At 36.4% G+C, this 24,192-nt stretch overlaps 1 pseudogene; it reads left to right on the top strand.

The window, feature by feature from the left end:
• LOC142544326 (uncharacterized) overlaps positions 1-24,192 on the top strand; it is a 166,935-nt pseudogene that overhangs the window by 33,558 nt on the left and 109,185 nt on the right.

Below are 24,192 nucleotides of genomic sequence, written 5' to 3'. Positions count from 1 at the left end.
GGCATCTACATCCAAACAACCATAAAAAGGCCAATTTCACATCTTTTGGATGAAGAGGAAGAAGAAATTGATGTCGATCAAGAAAGTGGTGAAGATCAAGAAGAATATAAGTCCGAAAGTTCTAAAGACTCTGATAATTCGATGGAAGAAGATGAACTTGATTTGGATGATTGAAGAATTTTAATCGTGTTACTTATTATTATTAACTTATTAAATATTTGTTGTTTTGTGTGACATTGTTACTTAATTAATTCATATTTTAATATATTATTCTAATTTCTAAGATAAAATATTTTTTAAAAAAATTAAAAATGAGCGTCTTGCTTTGGTAAGGCGCGCGCCTCGCCTTGCGCCTTGCGCCTCAGGCTCCAGAGCCCTTGTGCGCCTCGGTGTGCCTTGTGCCCTTGACAACTATGAATTGGTAACCAATATGATAATTTATCAGGTGCCGTGGAGTTCATGCTGGTCATCTTGGTCGCCATTTGACTAGTGACGAAAGTGATGTGTTACTTCCCCTATCCATGTGATAGTATGTGTAGGCATTTCCCCTTCCTTTGAGATTATTCCTTTTTGGCTTCTTCACATTATTGATTTCTGCAAACATCTAAAATAAGTGTAAGTGTTATTTAGATGAATTAATGTGGTGGTGATATTTTAAGTTGCAAAAACTGTTAGGTGATATTCCATTTTTTTGCTGTCCAAGAGAGTATCGTGTCATTGTCTATTTATTATGTGTCGTGGTCTATCTTTCGTCTTGCCTCGTCGACCTAGTGATTTCCATATATTTATCTTCTTCCATTTTTTTCATCAATATCTAATCTAATGTTTTTGTATTTTTTCTTTGAACCTGATGAGTGTTATAATTTTAATTTGGTGGATTCTTTCAATGGTTTTGGCTTGTAGCGTTTCTAATTTTCTGTTGGAACTTAGCAAATTTTATACTTTTGGATTTGTTGCGTGTGCTTCAGCTCTATACATGGTCTAATAGTAGACCTTTGTTTTCAGTCTTGCTGCAATTGCACGGAAGAGGCCTGTGTACTTGATAGACTTAATTTAATTGTGGTGATGATAGTCAAAACAAGTAGATCACGTTAGTAAAACCAGAAGATACTATAAAAGTAGAAGTTCTTGTATCGCATTAACAAAGCAGTACTCTTGGGAAAGAATATGGTAACAGAGAAATAGCACTCAAAGTAATGAGAGCTTAACCCAGGGAATGGGACGTTAAAACAATTGCTATGAGAGTCTCTAAATATCTAAACAAGTTGGAGCTACATGACTTGTTTGCTGACTTAAAAGCCTATGAGTTCGAACTGGAAGTAAGAAGCGGAGAAGAGCCCTCAACAAATCTACCGACAAAAGCTCTTGATGCTACTGCTGCTGCTGCTGCCGTAGTTGTTCCACAAGCATTATCTGCTACCATCATTGAGAGCACTTCTGAAAAGACTGCTGAAAAGATCAGCAATGATGTTATGTCTCTTTTTGTGAAGAAATTCTCCAGATTCATGAAGAAGAATCACCGAGCTTACCAAAGCCCTAACCGGAACTTCAAGAAGGATTCACCACCTGGTGACATGGCGTGTTTTAACTGTGGAAAGATCGGTCACTTTATTGCTGATTGTCCAAAGCCCAAGAAGGATGACTAGAAGAAAAAGGAATACAAGAGTAATGACAAGAAATTCAGAAGAGACCGCAAAGCGATGATTGCTGAGGAAAGCAAATCTAAATGGGCGGATTCTCGTTCTGAGTCTTCTGACTCAGAAAGTCATTCTAGCGAAAGTGATGCAGAAGAGATCAAATGTCTCATGGTAGATATTGAACCAACCTCGACATTTAGAGAGGTACTTGACTTTGACTCTGACGAATTTACACGAATTGATTTGATTAAAGCACTGCATGACATGGTTGAAGAGTACTCAAGACTTTCTCAATCATTCGAGGAAGTTAAGATTGAAAATCAAGACATAAAAGATCAAGTCAGTAAGTTCACTTGCTTGCAAGAGAACAGCTGCAATGATTTAAAAGTTGAGATGAGTAAGTTAAGAATTGAGAATGAAAGAGTGAATGCAGATTACCAAACAATGAGGTCTGAAAAGCAGAAGATATCTGTTTTTGTAAATGCATGGAACAAGTCTTCTGTTTCTTTAGAGAAGATGCAAGAGTTGCAGAAGCAATCCGGTGATAGGAGTGGTCTCGGATTCAGCAATAATGAAAGCACTTCTAAAACAAGTATTAAGCCAGAGCTGGATAAAGGCAAAGGGAAATTCATTCACTTTGTCAAATCCAGTATGGTATATGAACATGAAGTACCAACTGTTTGAGTTGAAAGGACTGTAGATCAGACGAACATAAGGAAGCATTATGGTCTGGGGTATGTTGAACCTAAGGGAAGAGTTCACCAGAGTTATGGATCCAGCATAGGATTCAACTCAGGAGGATAACCCTCTATGAAGGTTAAAAACTACCAGTACTATAATTCTAGACCTGTTCAGATGAGATACAGACCAGACAACAAAAACAGAAGGGAAGAACATCATTCTAAAATGCATTCTGTTAGAAATAGCACACTTTCTGTTGCACACACGTCTTTGGATACCCGAAGTACAAGGTCACCTAAAATTGTACAAATGTGAGTTCCTAAAGGACTAATAAGGATTGGACCCAAAGATTGGGTACCAGATACTAAAATTTGTGTTTGCATGAACAGGAGAGGAAAACCAAAATCAGCAGCTCCACATAGTATCTGGACAGTGGATGTTCCAGACACATGACTGGACAGAAAAATCTACTATCAGAAGTAATGAGTTGTACTGGACCAAAAATAACATTTGGGAATAACTCAAAAGGTAAAACCATGGGTAAGGGTAAGATTATCCATGTTAATATTACTATCAACGATGTAAGCATCAGTTGAAAATCTTTTTTACAACTTGATTAACATCAATCAACTATGTGATAATGGTTATTCTGTGGCTTTTCAAAAGCACACATGCACAGTTAAAAATGCTGATGAGTCTACTGTATTAACTGGAAAAAGATAAGGCAACACATACAAAGTTTAATGGAATAAAGATCATATTAATGTTCATACGTTTTTAGTTGTCTCTCTTAGTGATAAACATTGGCTATGGCATAAGAGATTGAATCATCTGAATTTCAAGTCAATCAATAATCTCAAGAAGCAGAACATAGTTGATGGTTTGCATGATATAAACTTCGTTAAGAATCATGTATGTTCTGCATGTCAACTTGGTAAGCAAGTCAGATCTAGCTTCAAGAATAAAGGTAGTAAATCAACTTCAAGGTGTTTGGAATTATTGCATATGGACTTGTTTCGTCCAATCCCTATCATGAGCTTAGGGGGAATGAAATATACACTTGTTGTTGTTGATGACTTTTCTAGATTTACTTGGGTAATATTTCTTGCTGGAAAAGATCAAACCAGTAGTCTCCTGATCAAGCTTCTGAAAAATATTCAAAATGAAAAATCTATTTCGGTCATTAAAATCAGAAGTGATCGTGGAACTGAGTTTACTAACGAGATTCTTGAGTTATACTTGGATGAACAGGGCATTCATCATGAATATTCAGCTGCCAGAACGCCTCAACAGAATGGAGTAGCTGAGAGGAGAAACAGAACTCTTAAAGAAGCTGCTAGAACAATGCTAGCAGATGCAGACATCTTTCAGCGCTTCTAGACAGAAGCAATCAACACAGCATGCTATGAACAGAACAGAACAATGATCAACAAAAGACACAATCAGACTCCGTATGAGATATGGAAAGGGAGTAAGCCTAATGTATATTATTTTCATGTATTTGGTTGAAGATGTTTTGTTCACAATAACGGTAAAAATTATTTGTCTGCATTTGATTCAAAATCAGATGCTGGACTATTTCTTGGATATTCAGCAGTAAGCAAAGCTTTCAGAATTTTCAATAATAGAACTCTTAATGTTGAAGAATCTATTCATGTTGTCTTTGATGAAGATAGCAGTGCTCCTGGAATTTCTAACATGTCAAATTTAAGTAACATGTTAGACATGATTCATCTGGAACTGGATAGTGAAGATGATGTAGAACCTAATGTTAAAGATGCTCAAAAACCAGAACCATACACATTCCTCTGGTAGAACCAATTGCTCAGACACAGGATTTACCAAAACCAGAAGTGAACATTGCAGAACCTGCTACTACTTTAGCTGAGCCTGATTCGAATCTATCAAACCAAGAAAAAATTTCTTTAAATCCTTTTGTCTAGAGGAAATCTCATCCTCCATCTTTGGTTATTGATAATCCTTCAGCTCCATTAAGAACCAGAAGGCAAATGATTAATGAATATATGCATGCTGCTTTTATCTCTCAGGATGAACCAAAGAAAATTGAAGAAGCTATTCTGGAACCCAGTTGGATCGAAGCTATGCAAGAAGAGCTGAATCAATTTAAAAGAAATGAAGTCTGGTTTCTTGTACCTAGACCAACTCATCAAGCTATTATTGGAACATGGTGGGTATTTAGAAACAAACTAAATGAAGAAGGCACTGTGGTCAGAAATAAGGCAAGATTGGTAGCTCAAGGTTTTAGACAAGAAGAAGGAATAGACTATGATAAAACCTATGCACTAGTAGCAAGGCTTGAAGCGATCAGAATATTTTTAGCCTTTGCTGCTTTCAAAAATATCAAAGTTTATCAGATGGACGTGAAAAGCGTCTTCCTAAATGGTCTACTGCAAGAAGAAGTCTGCGTTGAACAAGCTCCAGGTTTTATCGATCATTTCTTACCAAATCATGTATTTAAATTACACAAAGCCCTGTATAATTTAAAACAGGCACCTCGAGCTTGGTATGACAGGCTCTCACAATTTCTAGTCAATCATGATTTTACTATCAGTACAGTAGACAAAACCTTGTTCACTTTAGTTAAGAATAAGCACATTTTGTTAGTACAGATTTATGTTGATGACATTATCTTTGGGTCAACTAACCCCAAATTGTGCGCAATGTTTTCAAAATTAATGCAGGAACAATTTGAAATGAGCATGATGGGAGAATTAACATTCTTCCTAGGACTACAGATCAAGCTACTTGATACTGGAATATTTTTAAATCAATCTAAGTATACTAAGGAACTACTGAAAAAGTTTGGCATGGATGCTCTGCTGCTTCCACTCCTATGAGCTCATCTACTAAACTTGACAAGGATGAAAATGGAATTTCAGTAGAGGTAACTCAATATCGTGGTCTTATTGGTTCACTGTTATATCTTACTGCCAGTAGACCTGATATTATGTTTGCTGTCTGTATTTGTGCAAGATTTCAATCTAACCCTAAGCAGTCACATTACATTGCTGCTAAGCGCATACTGAAATATTTGAAGGGCACTCAAAATGTCGGCTTATGTTATCCTAATGATTCATCTTTCAATCTTATTGGATATTTCAAACTCTAATTATGCAGGTTGCAAATTAGACAGAAAAAGTACAAGTGGTTTTTGTCAATTTCTTGGTGATAAGCTAGCAGATTTCCATAGTTACGTCTACTGCAGAAGCAGAATACCTTGCTACTGGAAGTTGTTGCTCTGAAATACTATGGATATAACAACAACTTAAAGACTATGGAGTTCAAGCTTCTGAATCACCTATCTTCTGTGACAATACCAGTGCTATAGCAATCACGCAAAATCCAGTACTTCATTCCAGAACAAAGCACATAGATATCAGACATCATTTCATTACAGATCATGTGCAGAAGAAGGACATTCGTCTGGAATACGTTTCTACTGATCAACAAGCAGCAGATATATTTACCAAGCCTCTGCCTGAGAATATGTTTTCTTATTTTCGGAATGTTCTTTGTTTAATTGATTTCACTTGAGTATATTGTTGCTATCAGTTTGTTAATTATTATCAGTTATTTGTTACTCATCTAATATCAGTGTGTTTATAAGGATACTAGACAATTTGTGGGAACTACTGATATTTTATTAAGAATAAAATCGACACCTTACAACTTGATTCAAACTTCTTTCTACACCATTTTGCCATATTACAGGTCAAGGAATTTTTTCCAAGTCTTCATATCTTGAAAAAAGATGTCTTCAGATATCATCTTACTAGAAGCTGGAAATTGTCCTTGCCATTCCTCTGCTGAATCAGTCTCTGGAGAAGACTCCGAGAGAATTTTTGCATCATCCATTTGTGATTTGTTACTTGTGTACATAACTTAATTTGTGAAATTTCAGGTACTTATATAGAGTATTGGGAAGCTAAAGAGACGTCCAACCGGTCACATCTTGCACGAATTTCAAGAGCCGTCTATCTTTCCCTCAGATATCGTATCTATTGAATTTATTAGTTGCATTAATTGAGGGGGAATATTATTTTATTATGTCCTTTTCTTTTCCGTGCTTTATCAGAAAGCAGAAGAAGGTTTGTCTTTTCGATAAACAGTGTGTCTACTGGTTTTTATCAAGATGCTGAAATTATTTCAGTACTTCATAACTTCCAGTAGATATTATCATAAGTCGAGAAACCCTCTTCTGATATTTTTAGTAACCACTTTGGACAGCCCATTTATTTTAGTTATTTTAAAAATCTTGGCGTATCTAACTCTCTCTGCTCAAATTTTTGAATTCAACCGTAAACATATTGGCACGTGTCCTTATGTTTCACTGTCGACTGTACATTGTAGACTTTAACCGTCTTTTCTCAGTCATTTCACCTTTAGGCTTTCAGATCTTTCGCATACTAGTTACTCTTTTCTCTCATATTCACATTCTACTGCAGAATCTACTTCGAACTCATTTCTATTTGCAGAAAAATGGCTGGAGTTTACACACTCAATGCTTATCAAGTTAATTTTTCTTCAGTTCTGACAATCAAGGACGAAAATCTGGTCAACATGTTTAAAGTCATTGAGAAATCTGGTCTCAGAAGGTTTCTGGAAGCACCAGCTGTTATTTACAAGACTGCTCTCTTGGAATTTTATGCCAAAGCTAAAGTTGACGAAGGGAAAATCATCTATTCCCAGGGAGATATATCTATTTCAATTGATTCTGCCCTATTGGGATCGACCTTCTTTCTCCCATGCTCAGGTATCTCTAACTTTTCTGATACTTCTAAGGAGGAGATGTCGGCTGCCCTCGTCACTTTCTCAGCTTTTGGAGAGGAACTCTCTCCTTCTTGCTTCAAGAAGCTACTGAAGATGGAATATCAAGTTCTTGCTGATATTGTTGCAAAAGTACTGTTGGTCAAAGCTGATACTTTTGACAAATTGACTAAGGAGAAGGTACAGGTGATGTTGGCCATCACTTCTGGATTTAAAGTGGATTGGAGTGGATTTTTGTTTAGAATCTTGAAGGATATGATTTTGAGGAAGAGTTCTGGTTTTGCTGTTCAGATCAGCAAAATGCTTAAGGATGCTGATTTTCCTTTCACTACTGAACATGACGCTTCTTACGTGACAATGGCCGATGCTGATAATGTGCTCGCCTAGAGGCCAAAGCCAACTGTGGCGGAATTTATTGCTCTAAAAAGGAAAATTGGAGATGCTCAGGCTGAGGTTCAAGGACCTCAGAAGAAGATCAAGAGAAAAAGAGTGGTTATCTCCATTGATTCTGATAAAACAGTTTCTGAGGAGTCTTCTGCTCCTACCCAAGCATCTATCCCTGCCACCTCTAGCAAGAAGAAAGCTTGCATAGTGCTTCGCATCAAGAAAACAACAGCCATTGCTGATTTAGACACGGTCCCGTTGAGACAAGTGTTTCCAGAAACCACGTCTTCTTTGCAAGTATCTGTTCCTGTCAGTAAGCTAGCAGCCACTTCTGCTACCACAACTTCTACTGCAGCGACCTTCAAACCCTCGTCTGGAGTTGTTATTCGTGAATCTATTGCAGGGTCTTCTGCTTTTCGACCCGTGATTCCTGCCTCATCTTCAGATAAAGACAAAGGGAAACTCGTTGCAGAACCATAATTTCACAGCGCCAAATCATCTGTTTTAACTGGTATTGATCTTCATTTGGAAGAAATTGAGAAATATGCCAATGAAGGAATGACTTTCTATGATGATTGGCATAAGGTTCGAGTTTTCCATCCTCTCACATTATTCAGAACACAAGGTACATTTCGTAAGATGGTAAAGAATGAAGAGAAGATATTTTCTCTTGCCAAGACTGAAAAGGTGATTGAAGCTATGAGACGCCAAAATTTCATTCTTGAGCAGCTAAAACGATAGAAGCTGGAATCAGTGTTGAAGAATCTTCAGTCCAATTTTGATGCCATGATTCCAACTGCTGCTCAGGATCAGAATGTGATCAATATTCTATCTGACCGTTTGAGAATGATGAATGAGCAACTTCTTGCTCAAGAACAGACATTTGAAGAATCTGTACCGTATTCAGTAGGCTTCATTCCAGACTTTACTCAGACTAAGACAGTTGAGGAAAGAACTATAGCTCCTCCAGAAGCTAGAGTTTCCAGTACTCCTGCATTTCCGAAGCAGCCTACTCAGTCTTCATCTCTTCTATCTGTTCGTGAATTGGCTTTAGTGGATGAATTCATTCAATCTATTGTTGTTAATGTCTCTGCTGCACCGGAAACATCTCAGGCTGATGACATGGTCCAACTGGAAACTCACCTAGGAGACCAACACTTAGCAGAATCGGATGCTGTCCCATCTCAATCACTGCCAAATTTGGAGATTTTCTCTGCTGAACATCAAGCAGAAATGATAGCCATCTTGAATCATCAAATTCCAGCCGCTGAAAAACTGGAGGCCATGGAAGCCGAGCAACTAGAAGAAAGAGCACTTCCTGAACCCTCTGCTGCTACTGAAGGATCTTCTGCTGAACAGTCTATTGCTCTTACTACTGCTCCAACAGATCTTGTTTCTTCTACTGCCTTAGCTGTCCTTCCTACTGATTCACCATCTCGCATTGCTCATATTTCTCATCTTGCTGAAACTCAGAATGTATGCTCACAAGAAGTCCATCTCCAGACGAAGAGCGCTTTAATCTTGAATTTGAGATTGACATACTGAAACGAAATATTGACAGACTTTCAGAAATCATCAATTAGATATCCTTTGAACATGATGGTGAAGTCGACTGCCACCAAATTATTCCGAGAACGCGTAACGAAATATGTTGTTAAAACGACAGAATCGTTGGCTAAGCTTGAAGTTGAATCCGACCATTTCAGGAAGAATGTTTTGTCTAGTCACGCCAACATCGTTCTTGGTCAATCTGATGTTATTCGAACTGTCTCTGATCATGAGTTGTCTCTTCGCTCAATCTCAACTAAAGTTGAAGCTACTGATTTGAAACTTGTATCCATCGATGCCAAGATTGAGTCCCAATCTCAATCTCTTCAGGCCCTTAACGATCGCGTTTTGAATCAGGTCCCATTTTTGGAGATGATGAATGATAGCATTATCAGTCTTACTGGACGAATGAATGAATTGCATACTCGCATTGATGCCAAAAAGGGGGAAGCAGTAGAAAGTAGGATAGATGAAAGGATAGAGGAAGGTAGATCTGGAGGACATCATCATCAAGAAGAATCATCTTTCAGAAGCCAAGATCCTCAGGATGATGATGAAATATTCAAGGATATTGAGACTGATGATTAATCTTTCTGATTTATACACTTTTGAACTCTGCTTTAGTGCTTATTTACTTATCAAATATTTGGTTATAATTGCTATCTGCTTTTGATATAATTGTTTTTCTTCATACTAACTTCTAGGTTTTGGCATCACCACAAAGAGAGAAATTGATAGACTTAATTTAATTGTGGTGATGATAGTCAAATCCAGTAGATCGCATTAGTAAAAGCAGAAGATAGTATAAGATCAGAAGTTCTCGCATTGCCTTAACAAAGCAGTACTCTTTGAGTACTTATCAGTTTAGACAAACAGAAGCAGAACTTGACTTTTACTGAATCAGAATCAATCGATCATATATTAAATGTTACCGTTACTTTACCAAGTACGAGTATTAAATGCATCATTAATGCTGAACAAAGTCATTTAATACGTTTTACCAAATGAGGTATAAGACAAGACTGATTGTTCTGAAGCTTTTTGCAGTAACTTTTTTAGGAAATAAAGCTGATCCTATCAGAATTCAAAAAAGCTGTTTTGTTTATAGACGTTGGATTCAAGACTTCTATAAATACACAAGATCAACGACGTTTATAGGTTACCAAAAACAACGATTATGTTGGGGATCGATCTAGAGTTTAGAGGGGGGTGAATAAACTCTTTCCTTTACTGATAGATTTTGCCAAGGGTGCTAGAATCCTGTTAGGGATTTTAGATGTTCTTGTTCAAGATTACGTCCAGCAGATTACAATAATACGTGCGGAAAAAATCCGATGGATTAGGGTGAAAAACTAGTAATAGCAGTAAGTAATACAACAGTAGTTATTTCTGGAAGTTCGAAGATAATCTTCTATGTCTCCCCTTCTTCTATTTCCAGAAGGTGTCACTAAAAGACTTTGGATTTTACAGTATAACACTCGTACACACCCACTTCAGCAGGACTTATCCTTTGCCTACTGAAACTCTTAGTAACTCAACACAATATGATTCAATATGACAAGGTTCTGGAAAAGACTCTTTTCCAGTTTACAAACTCTTTTTCAAAAGAATATCGTAGGGTGTTTTACTAGAAGAGGTGAAGAAATAGCAGTACAAAATGATCTCAAAGATCAGATGTAAGATTTTAAGCGTGTACTGCTTTTGTACAACTCTGAGCTTGAAGATAACGATTGGTTCACGGTTTGCTCAAAAATAACGTTGGATAGATAGTATGTTTCTTGATAAAGTATCAGTGTTGTTCATCAAATGGGTTTGTTCCATATATATAGATAACTTGAATCCAACGTCTATAATCAAAATGACTTCTTTGATTTCTGATAGAAACAACTTTATTGCCAAAAATAGTTCCTGCAAAAAGGCTTCAGAACAATCAGTCTTGTTCCATACTAAAATAGGTAATGCATATTAAATGACTTTGTTCAGCATTAATGAAGCATTTAGTACTCGTATTTGGTAAAGTAACGGTAACATTTAATATAAGCAGGATGGGTTCTGTTTTTAGTAGAGAATGAAGTTCTACTTCTGTTTTCTAAACTGATAAGTACTCGAAGAGTACTGTTTAGTTAAGGCGACAAGAGAATTCCTTTTTTTATAAGGTCTTTCTACTGGTTTTGACTATCATCACTGCAATTAAATTAAATCTATCAATTTCCCCCTTTGCGGTGATGCCAAAACCTAGAATTGAGTAAGAAGAGAAAGTTAAATCACAAGAGATAACAATTAAAAACTGAATGGTAACTAAACAATAAATAAGAGTGAAAAGAAAAGATTAATCATCAGTTTGAATGTCTCTGAAAAGTGCGTCATCGTCATCCTGAGGTTCCTAGCTTCTGAGAGATGATTCTGCTAGATGATGTCTTTCTGATCTACCTTCCTCTGTTCCTACTTCTGTTCTGCTTATTGCTTCCTCCTTTTTGGCATCAAAGCGAGTTAGCACTTCATCCATGCAGCCTGACAGACTGATGATGCTATCATTCATCATTTCCAAAAATGAGACTTGATTCGAAACACGATCATTCCTAATCTGAATAGACTGAGATTGAGACTCAATCTTGGTGTCAATGGATTCCAGTTTCAAATCAGTATCCTCCATTTTAGTCGAAATCGATCGAAGAGATGACTCATGATCAGCAATTGTTTGTAGAACATCGGATTGTCCCAGAACTATGTTGGCGTGACTGGTCAAAACATTCTTTCTGAAGAGTTCAGATTCAACCTCAAGCTTAGCTAACGATTCTGCCGTTTTAAGGACATTATTCGTTATGCGATCTTGGAAGAATTTGGTAGCGTCGACTTCGCCAGCATGTTCAAAAGACATCTTTTTGATGATGTCGGATATTCTTTCAATTGTTCCGTTTCAGCGAATCAATCTCAAATTCAAGATCAAAATGTTCTTCATCGGAGGATGGACTTTTAGCAAGCATGCGCGCAGATATTTCAGCTAGATGTGCAATGTGAGCAGCGCGAGTAGGTGACTCAGTATGAAGAACAGCTAATGCAGTAGAGGTAGTGGGATCTGATGGACTAGTAGAGACAGCAGTAATCTGTTCAGTAGAGGATCTATCAGCTGCAGAAGTCCCCGAAAATTGTCTTTCTTCTGGTTGCATAGCTTCGATGGCCTCCGTCTGTTCAGCAACTGTATTTGGTCAGTCAAGATAGCCACCATTTCTCTTCGATGGTCAGAAGAGAAGATTTCCAAACTCGGCACTGACGGAGATTTGGCAGCATCTGATTCTTCTAAATGTTGATTACTGGAGAAGGTACTGGTTGGACCATTTCATCAGTCAGGGATGCTTCTGGTGCAGCAGAGATATCAGCAACAATGGATTGAACGACTTCATCCACTGAAGCCAGTTCGCGGACAGAGATGAGAGAAGAAGAGTGAGTAGGCAATTTGGGAGAGGCAGGAGGACTAGAAACTTTAGCTTTTGGAGAAGCCATGGTTCTTTCCTCAACTGGCTTATTCTGAGCAAGTTCTGGAACAAGGCCTACTGAATATTGAACGGGCTCACAAAATGCCTGTTCTTGAGCAAGAAGTTGCTCATTCATCAATCTCAAGTGTTTCGAGAGAATATGGATCACGTTCTGATTGGAGCAGCAGTTGAAATTCTAGCATCAAAGTTAGACTGAAGAGTCTTTAAAACTGATTCCTATTTTTGTCGCTTAAGCTGCTCAAAAATGAAACCTCGACGTTTCATTGCTTCGATCACATTCTCAGTTTTTGCAAGTGCGTACACTTTTTCTTCACTTCTGACTATTTTTCCGAAAGTACCTTTTGTCCTGAAGAAGGTAAGAGGATGGTATACTCGAACCTTGTTCCAGTCATCAAAGAAGGTCATTTCTTCATTTGCAGAATTCTCAATATCTTCTAGATGAAGATCAACGCCAGTAGAAACAACTGATTTGACAGCATGAACCGGTGGTTCTTCAACAAGTTTACCTTTGCCTTTTCTTGAAGATAAGGCAGTCAAAACGGGTCGAAAAACAGAATACCCTGCAGTAGTTTCACGAATGACCACTCCAGATGAGGGTATGAGAATAGGAATAGAAGAAGTTGTGGCGGCAGGGACAGCAGCTGGTTTAGAAACAGAGGTGACCACTGGTACAAAAGATACGGCTTCTGGAAATACTTGCCGCAATGGAACAGTGTCTAGATCAGCAATTGCTGCTATTTTCTTGAGGCAAAGAAGAGTTCAGGCTTTCTTCTTGGTAGCGGTGGCAGGGACAGATGCTTGAATAGGAGCAGCAGACTCCTCAGAGACTGTTTTATCAGAGTCCGTGGAGATAACTACTCGCTTTCTCTTTATCTTTTTCTGAGGTTCTTGAGCCTCAGTTTTTGCATCTCCAACCTCCTTTTTCATGGAAATAAATTCAGTGAAAGTTGGCTTTTGCCTTAGCGCAAACACGTTGTCAGCATCAACCATTGTAACGTAGGAGGCGTCCTGATCAGTGGTAAAAGCAAAACCAGCATCCTTGAGCATTGTGCTGATCTGAACAGCAAAACCAGAACTTTTTCGTAGCACCATATCCTTCATTATTCGAAACAAGAAAGAACTCCAATCCACCTTGTACTCAGAAGTGATGGCAATCATCACCTGAACCTTTTCTTTGGTCAACCGATCAAATGTACCGGCTTTCACCAGCAGTTCTTTTGCTACAATGTCAGCGAGCACTTGAAATTCCATCTTCAAAAGCTTCTTAAAACAGGATGGAGAGAGTTCCTCTCCAGAAGCTGAGAAACCAAGTAGAGCAGCAGACATGTCTTCTTTAGAAATGCTAGAAAATTCAGACAAACCAGAACAAGGCAGGAATAAAGTTGATCCCAATAAGACACTGTCAATGGAGACATATGCGTTTCCTTGAGAGTAGGTGATTTTTCCTTCTTGCATGGTTGCCTTGGCATAGAAATCCAAAAGAGCAGTTTTGTATATAACGGCAGGTGCTTCCAAGAATTTTCTGAGTCCGGATTTCTCAATAGATTGAAACATTTTGACAAGTTGTTCATCCTTGATTGTTAGGACGGAAGCAAAGTTTACTTGATAAGCGTTCAAATTGTAAGCTCCAGCCATTTCTGTAAGCAAGACAAATTTGAGATAAAATCTTTAAGAGAGATGAACAAGAGAAACCAGTAGCTAGAAAGCAACGTAAAAAGTGAAAGTAAATGAAAAGAGGGGTTAATATTCAAAAGAAAATGTACAGCCGTCAGTGAAACACAAGGACACGTGTCAATATGTTTGCGGTTGAGTATTTGAAAAGATCAACAGAGGATGTCAGAGACAAACTAATTATTTCAAAATTTGAAAGATAAAACAAAAAAAAAAACGGGCTGTCCAATTGGTTACTTAAAATAACCAGAAGAGGGTTTGTCGTTTTATGATAATATCTACTGAAAGTCATAAGGTGCTGAAATATTTCCAGCACTTTAATACAAAACCAGTAGACACTTGTTTTATCGAAAAGACAAACATCCTTTCTGCTTCTGACAAAGTACGGAAGTGATATTCTGAAAACGATACTATTTCCCCTAAATTAATGCAACTAATAAATGTGAAGATACGAAATCTGGGGAAGTGACAGATGATTCTTGGTATTTGTTAAGTTAGATAGTCGTCTCTTTAGCTTTCCAAAACTCTATATAAGTGCATGCAAGATCACAAACTAAGTCATTTATACGTTTATCAAACCAAATAAAATCAAATGGGCAGAGCAAGGAATCTCTCGGAGTCTTCTCCAGCATCTGAATCAGCAGAAGATTTCCAGAAGCAACTTCCAGCGTCTCGTAAGAAGATGTTTGAAGACATCCTTTTTCAAGATATGAGGGCTGGGAAGAAAATCCTCAGTTTATAATATCAACAATCAGTAAGATTGTTCAAAATTATTAGGACTAGGCTGTGGAATCACCTCTTCCACAACTACAATCATTCAAGGAGAGAGGTTCCCAGCAGTCCTTAGATAGGTTTCTGCTAAAGTACTTCAAGCTGCTGATATCAACAAATGTAGTAGATAAACATTATGTAATGCTTCTGTTTTTATGAATGAAAATTCTCATTTTATTATGTCTTTGTTTATCTACCGCTTTTATTGACTGAATAAGTAAATAATGGATAAGAAAAACTCAGTCTGTGTAAATCAGTAGAATGGTTCGGTTGACTTGAGACTCTTCAACTTCTTCAACATTAAATGCAACCTGTCTATAAATAAGATAACAACAAATGTTATAGAAATAGCAATTTGATATGTCGGACTCAAGCAATTCGGATGCCTGTAGCAGTACTCATGTCTTGGTAACACCGGAGACACTTCCTCATCTGGAAGCTTTGAAGAAGACCATTGAAGAATATGTTTGGATGAAGGTCATGTCTTCATGGTTCAAGGTGTAAGATCTTTAGAATGTGTATCAAAATGGTTTGGCTTCTACCACTGCACAAAGAGCAACAGCAAGGAATTACAAACGAGAGTTTGAAGTTGATAATGTTTCTGAGCTTGCTACTGATAGAGTTCTGCTACAAATGATGCTCTGGAAGGAATGGCATCAGCTAGAAAAGATTTCTAGTGCATAATCCTTTAAAAGGATTAGGAGTCAAGAGTTGAATAACTGGATTTCTGAGTGGCAAGACTCTGTAGGAAATGAATTAGACAGTGTAACCTGGTTTCGATTATATTCTAAATAAAATAACAATGGTTGTGACATGTTGTTTCTTTACTCTTCTGCAAATAAATCAATGTTAGTCAAATAACATATAATTGATTTTACCAAAATAATCAAGTTAAATCAATTAAACCGAGTATATTACGAAAATAAGAAAACTTATTCTCAGGCAGAGGTTTAATAAATATATCTGCTGCTTGTAAATCAGTAGAAACGTATTCCAGACGAATGTTCTTCTTCTGCACATGATCTCTAATAAAATGATGTCTAATGTCGATGTGCTTTGTTCTGGAATGAAGTACTGGATTTTGCGTAATTGCAATGGCGCTGGTATTGTCACAGAAGATAGGTGATTCAAAAGCATGAACTCCATAGTCTTTAAGCTGTTGTTGTATCCATAGTATTTGAGAACAGCGGCTTCCAGCAGCGAGGTATTCTGCTTCTGCGGTAGACGTAGCTATGAAAGTCTGCTTTTTACTAAACCAGGAGATCAGCCTATCACCAAGGAATTAACAAAAACCACTTGTGCTTTTCCTGTCTATCTTGCAACCTGCATAATCAGCATCTGAATATCCAATAACATTAAAAGATGAATCATTGGGATACCATAAGAAGACATTTTGAGTTCCCTTTAAGAACTTCAGAATACGTTTAGCAGCAATATAATGTGACTGCTTAGGGTTAGATTGAAATCTTGCACAAATTCAAACAGCAAACATGATATCAGGTCTACTGGCAGTAAGATATAACAGAGAACCAATAAGACCACGATACTGAGTTACCTCTATTGGAGTTCAACTATCATCCTTATCAAGTTTAGTAGATGAGCTCATTGGAGTGGAAGCAGCAGAGCATGCTTCCATCCCAAACTTTTTCAGTAGCTCCTTGGTGTACTTAGCTTGATTTATGAAAGTTCTAGTATCAAGTTGCTTGATATGCAGTCCTAGGAAGAATGTTATTTCTCCCATTATGCTCATTTCAAACTGATCCTGCATTAACTTAGCAAACTTTGCACATAATTTGGGGTTAGTTTACCCAAAAATTATGTCATCAACATATATTTGTACCAACAAAATGTGCTTATTCTTAACTAGGGTAAATCGAGTCTTATCTACTGTGCCGATTGTAAAATCATGATTGACAAGGAATTGTGAGAGGGTGTCATACCATGCTCTAGGTGTCTGTTTTAAACCGTACAGAGCTTTGTGTAATCTAAATACATGATGAGGTGAGAAATGATCGATAAAACCTGGAGGTTGTTCAACGTAGACCTCTTCTTGCAGTAGACCATTTAGGAATGCGCTTTTCACGTCCATTTGATAAACCTTGATATTTTTGAAAGCAGCAAAGGCCAAAAATATTCTGATGGCTTCAAGCCTTGCTACTGGTGCGAAGGTTTCATCGTAGTATATTCCTTCTTCTTGTCTAAAACCTTGAGCTACCAATCTTGCCTTATTTCTGACCACAGTGCCTTCTTCATTTAGTTTGTTTCTGAATACCCACCGAGTTCCAATAACGGCTTGATGAGATGGTCTGGGTACAAGAAACCACACTTCATTTCTCTTAAATTGATTCAGCTCTTCTTGCATAGATTCTATCCAATTGGGATCCAGAAGAGCTTCTTCAATTTTCTTTGGTTCATCATGGGAGATAAATGCAGCATGCATATATTCATTTATCATTTGCCTTCTAGTTCTTAATGGAGCTGCATGATTACCAATAACCAGGGATGGAGGATGTGATTTCCTCCAAACAAAAGGGTTTAAAGAGATTTTTTCCAGGTTTGATATAATCGAGATAGGTTCAGCTGGAGCAGTAGCTGGTTCTGGAATGTTCACTTTTGGTTCTGATAAATCTTGTGTATGAACAAATGGTTCTATCAGAGGAATGTCTGTTTCTGGATTTTGATCATCTTTAACTCTAGGTTCTGTATCATCTTTACTATCCAGTTCCAGATGAATCCTGTCTAACCTGTTACTTAGATTTGATATGTTAGATATTTCAGGAGCACTGCTATCCTCATCAAAGACAACGTGAATAGATTCTTCAACATTAAAAGTTCTATTGTTGAAAATTCTAAAAGCTTTGCTTACTGTTGAATAACAAAGAAATAGTCCAGCATCTGATTTTGAATCAAATGCAGATAAATAATTTTTACCGTTGTTGTGAACAAAGCATCTGCACCCAAATACATGAAAATAGGATACATTAGGCTTACTCCATTTCCATATTTCATATGGAGTCTGATTGTGCCTCTTGTTGATCATGGTTTTGTTTTGTGTGTAGCACGCTGTGTTGATTGCTTCTGCCCAGAAGCGCTGAGAGATGTCTGCATCTGCTAGCATTGTTCTAGCAGCTTCCTTAAGAGTTTTGTTTCTCCTCTCAGCCACTCCATTCTGTTGAGGCGTTCTGGCAGCTGAATATTCATGATGAATACCCTGTTCATCTAAGTACAACTCAAGAATCTTGTTAGTAAACTCAGTACCCCGATTACTTCTGATTTTAATGATGGAAATAGATTTTTCATTTTGAATCTTTTTCAGAAGCTTGATCAGGAGGCTACTGGTTTGATCTTTTCCAGTAAGAAATATTACCCATGTAAATCTAGAAAAGTCATAAATAACAACAAGTGTATACTTCATTCCCCCTAAGCTCATGATAGGGATTGGACCAAATAGGTCCATATGCAATAATTTCAAACACCTTGAAATAGAATTACTACCTTATTCTTGAAGCTAGATCTCACCTGCTTTCCAAGTTGACATGCAGAACATACATGATTCTTAACAAAGTTAATATCGGACAGTCCATCAACTATGTTCTGCTTCTTGAGATTATTGATTGACTTGAAATTCAAGTGATTCAATCTCTTGTTCCAGAGCCAATGCTTATCAGCAAGAGAGGCAACTAAACATGTAGGAACAATAGCATGATCTAAGTTCCATGAAACTTTGTAGGTGTTGCCTTCCCTCTTTCCAGTTAATACAGTAGACTCAACAGAATCTTTAACTGTGCATATGTGCTTCTGAAAAGCTACAAAAAAACCATTGTCACACAGTTGACTAATGCTAATCAAATTATAACAGAGATTCTCAACCAGTAGTACATCATTGAAAGTTATGTTACCATGGATAATCTTACCCTTACCCACGGTTTTATCTTTTTAGTTGTCCCCAAAAGTTATCTTTGGTCCAGTACAATTCATTACTTCTGATAGCAGATTTTTCTGTCAATTCATGTGTCTGGAGCATCCACTATCCAGATACCATGTGGAGCTGCTGATTTTGATTTTCTTCTGTTGTTCCTAGCAAACACAAGTTTTAGTATCTGGTACACAAATCTATTTGGGTCCAAGTCTTATCAGTCCTTTATAACAGAAGGTCTGTTATTTCTAACAGTATGCATATTGGGATGTTGTTCTTCACTTCTGTTTGTGTTGTCTGGTCTGTATCTCTTCTGAACAGGTCTAGAATTATAGTACTGGTAGTTTTTAACCTTCATAGAGGGTTGTTTGCCTGAGTTGAATCCTCTACTGGATCCAGCACTCTGGTTAACTCTCCCCTTAGGTTCAACATAACCCAGACCATAATGCTTTCTTCTATTAATCTGATTTACATTCTTTCAATTCGAACAGTTGGTACTGCAGGTTCATATATCACACTGGATTTGACAAAGTGAATGAATTTCCCTTTGCCTTTATCCAGTTCTGGCTTGGTACTGGTTTCAGAAGTGCTTTCATTATTGCTGAATCCGAGACCTCTTCTATCACCGGATTGCATCTGCAACTCTTGCATCTTCTCTAAAGAAACAGACGACTTATTCCATGCATTTACCAGAACATACATCTTCTGATTTTCAGATTTCATTGTCTGGTAATCTGCATTTACTCTTTCATTCTCAGTTCTCAACTTTTAAATCATTGCAGCTATTCTCTTGTAAACAAGTGAACTTACTGACTTGATTTTTTAAGTTTTGATTTTCAGTCTTAACTTCCTAGAATGACTGAGAAAGTCTTGAGTACTCTTCCACCATATCATGCAATGTTTTAATCAAATCAGTCCGTGTAAATTCGTCAGAGTCGAAGTCAAGTACCTCTTCAGATGTCGAGGTTGATTCAATGTCTGCCATAAGAGACTTGATCTCTTCTGCATCACTTTCGCTAGAATGACTTTCTGACTCAGATGACTCAGAACTAGAATCCGCCCATTTAGACTTGCTTTTCTGAGCAATCATTGCTTTGCGGTCTCTTCTGAATTTCTTGTCATTCCTTTTGTATTCTTTCTTCTTCTGGTCATCCTTCTTGGGCTTAGGACAGTCAGCAATAAAGTGACCAATCTTTCCACAGTTAAAGTACGCCATATCACCAGGTGGTGAATCCTTCTTGAAATTCCGATTAGGACTTTGGTAAGCTCGATGATTCTTTTCCATAAATCTGGAGAATTTCTTCACAAATAGAGACATAGCATCATTGTTAATCTTTTCAGCAGTCTTTTCAGAAGCGCTCTCAATGATGGTAGCAGGTACTGCTTGTGGAATAACTACAGCAGCAACAGTAGAATTAGTAGCAGCAGTAGCAGCAAGAGCCTTGGTCGGCAGATTTGTTGAGGGCTCTTCTCCGCTTCTCACTTCTAGCTCGAACTCATAGGCTTTTAAGTCAGCGAACAAGTCATGTAGCTCCAACTTGTTTAGATCTTTAGAGACTCTCATAGCCATTGTTTTGACGTCCCATTCCCTAGGTAAAGCTCTCATCACTTTGAGTGCTATTTCTCTGTTGCCATGCTCTTTACCAAGAGCTGCTAGTTCATCGACCAGACTGCTGAAACGTTCATCAAAGTCATTGAGAGTTTCACCAGCCTTCATTTTCAAATTTTCAAACTTCTGCATTGCTACAAACAGTTTATTTTTCTTTGTCTGCTCATTTCCTTCACATATTTTAATGAGCTTTTCCCATATTTCTTTCGCGGTAGAACACATCTTGATTTTGCTGAAGGTGTTCTTATCAAGAGTTTTGTAAAGAATGTCCTTCGCGACGTTGTCGTCATTGGCTTTCTTCTTATCTTCACCAGTCCATTCGCTTCTTGGTTTTTCAACCATTTGCGGCGCACCATCAGTAACAGCAATAGCTGTATTATGCTTCAAAATCTTTAATGGACCATCTGTGATGACATACCACATGTCATCATCTTGGGCTGCAAGATGAGCTTGCATACGGATCTTCCAATCATCAAAGTCTTCTTTTGAGAACATAGGAACCTTGCTGAAATGTGCCATAACTGTTGCGAATTTTTTAGAACAAGAGAAATCTGCTCTGATACCACTTGTTGGGGATCGATCTAGAGTTTAGAGGGGGGTGAATAAACTCTTTCATTTACCGATAGATTTTGCAAAGGGTGCTAGAATCCTGTTATATTTTAGTTGTTCTTGTTCAAGATTACGTCCAGCAGATTACAATAATAAGTGTGGAAACAATCCGATGGAGTAGGGTGAAAAACAGTAATAGCAGTAGGCAATACAACAGTAGTTGTTTCTGGAAATTCGAAGATAAAATTTTCTACGTCTCCCCTTCTTCTGTTTCCAGAAGGTATCACTAAAAGACTTTAGATTTTACAGTACAACACTCGTACACACCCACTTCAGCAGGACTTATCCTTTGCCTACTGAAACTCTTAGTAATTCAACACAATATGATTCAATATGACAAGGTTCTGGAAAAGACTCTTTTCCAGTTTACAAACTCTTCTTCAAAAGAATATCGTAGGGTGTTTTACTATAAGAGGTGAAGAAACAGCAGTACAAAATGATCTCAAAGATCAGATGTAAGATTTTAAGCGTGTACTGCTTTTCTACAACTTTGAGCTTGAAGATAACGATTGGTTCGCGGTTTGCTCAAAAATAACGTTGGATAGATAGTATGTTTCTTAATAAAGTATCAGTGTTGTTCATCAAATGGGTTTGTTCCATATATATAGATAACTTGAATCCAACGTCTATAATCAAAACGACTTCTTTGATTTCTGATAGAAACAGCTTTATTGCCAAAAATAGTTCCTGCAAAAAGGCTTCAGAACAATCAGTCTTGTTCCATACTAAAATAAGTAATGCATATTAAATGACTTTGTTCAGCATTAATGAAGCATTTAATACACTTTATTTGGTAAAGTAACGGTAACATTTAATATAAGCAGGATGGGTTCTGTTTCTAGTAGAGAGTCAAGTTCTACTTCTGTTTTCTAAACTAATAAGTACTCGAAGAGTACTGCTTAGTTAAGGCGACGAGAGAATTTCTGTTTTTATAAGGTCTTTCTACTGGTTTTGACTATCATCACCGCAATTAAATTAAGTCTATCATATTACATTCTCTAATATACGAACGTCGATTTGAGCACTCAGAACTACTTATCATCTTCAAGCTCAATATATAGAAAAGCAGCACACGCTTCATAATAGTTATATGATCTTTTAAGATTATATTGTGTTGATTGTTTCTTACTCTCTCGACAATCATATTTACGTTACTATATCTTTGAGAAGAGTTTGTAATCTGGAAAAGAGTCTTTTCCAGAACTTTGTTGTATTTGTCTTATTCTGTTGAGAAACTAAGAGTTTCAGTAGGCAAAGGATAAGTCCTGCTGAAGTGGGTGTGTACAAGTGTTGTACTGTAAAAAATAAAGTCTTTTAGTGATACCTTCTGGAAACAGAAGAAGGGGAGACGTAGAAGATTTTATCTTCGAACTTCCATAAACAATCATTGTCTACTGTCTACTGTTTTATTGTGTTTCACTGTACTCCATCGGATCGTTTCCGCACTTTTTTATTGTGATCTGCTGGACTTACTCTTGAACAAGATTAGCTATAATCTCTAACAAGATCCTAGCACTCTTTGCAAAAAGATCGTCAAAGGAACGAGTTTATTCACCCCCCCCCTCTAAACTCTATATCGATCCCCAACAGTACTACAATTCTATCCTTACTGCAAACCTTGATTTGGATCTAAACTAGGAGATGGTGAAGTGTCGCCATACTGTCAGCATTCAGTTTTCTTTGAGAATTGCATTTTTAGGATTTCTGAGGCGTACGCATCCAATAATTGTCGAGGTAAAATATTACTGCTCCAGTGGCTACAGTGAATTTGGATGTTATTATGTTTTACATTGGTCTATAAAGTTTTATGACATTTTCATTGTGCTTCTGTAGATCCTTGATAGATTACATTATTTAAGGAAGCCAAACTTATCAACCATTAGCTCTTGTGTTCATTTACGATTTTGTTTTATTAGGCCTTTTTTTAGTCACTAGCATGATGCACGTGTAATATCAATTATATTATAAAAATTAAAAAATTTTGATTTTCTAGAAAACAATTTGAATCATTTTGTTATTTATCTGGGCTTAATTTCTTATAATATTAGACGATTTATAAGAACTTATATAACTTACTATCAAAATTTGTTCCCAAATTAAAATCCAAGCAGTTGACAATAAATTATAATGAACAAAATATATAGAACAAAATGAACTGAAACAAATTTTTTAAAAATATTATGTATTTAAACACCATGTATAAAACATAATAACCTAAAAATCAACCAAATTTTGGATTTTATCAATGTATAAATCATAATCTATAAAAGCGAAGTTAAAGACAAATAATTATAAATTTAAAATCACTATGACTAACTCATAAAAACAGTATTAAAACAAATGAAATAGTAATATTGATAGTAAAATATAACTCATAATATTTAATTTAACATTCTAAAGAATTTTTTTACTTTTTATTTTTAAAATTCTATATCATAGATAATAAATTCTATATATCGATCTTTCGTAGACTAACATTGATGACTGTTAATTTCTTGTTAGATAATTTTTAAAATAATAAATAAATCAACATATGTAAAAAAAATGCATATTCAAATAAGATTATAAGATAAATATCAAATAAACTCATATAATAATTATTAAATATAGATTTTAAACTATTAGTAGGATTTTCACCATTAAAATTTGAAATATAACAAAAGAAATAAATTTTCATAAAAAATGTTATTTTTGTATATATTGAATTAAATAGTTTGATTTCAAAATAATTAAATAAAGATATTAAATATTATATGTAAAAATTCTGATACTTTGACAAATGTTAATCAATGATCATTATAATTATATTTATTATAAGAATTATATCATATATTATTTTTACAAGTAAAAAATAACTTAGAATCTTTTTATTGCTCATTAAATTTCTTTTCATTAATTACATATTCAAGGTTTTGATTGATGATTGATTTTACAAGCAATACATGTAATTTTTTAGTTATACAATTTAATAAAAAAATTACGCCTATAACATATATATTCGTTATAAATGATTTTTTTCATATTTTTTTGAAATCGTACCATCTTTTAAAATCAAAATTAAACTATTTACTTTCAATTTTTTGT

Source organism: Primulina tabacum, chromosome 5 (assembly GCF_025594145.1).
Source record: "Primulina tabacum isolate GXHZ01 chromosome 5, ASM2559414v2, whole genome shotgun sequence".
NCBI lineage: Eukaryota > Viridiplantae > Streptophyta > Magnoliopsida > Lamiales > Gesneriaceae > Primulina > Primulina tabacum.
The sequence above is the reverse complement of the archived record's forward strand: the minus strand, read 5'-3'. Positions and strand labels throughout refer to the sequence as shown.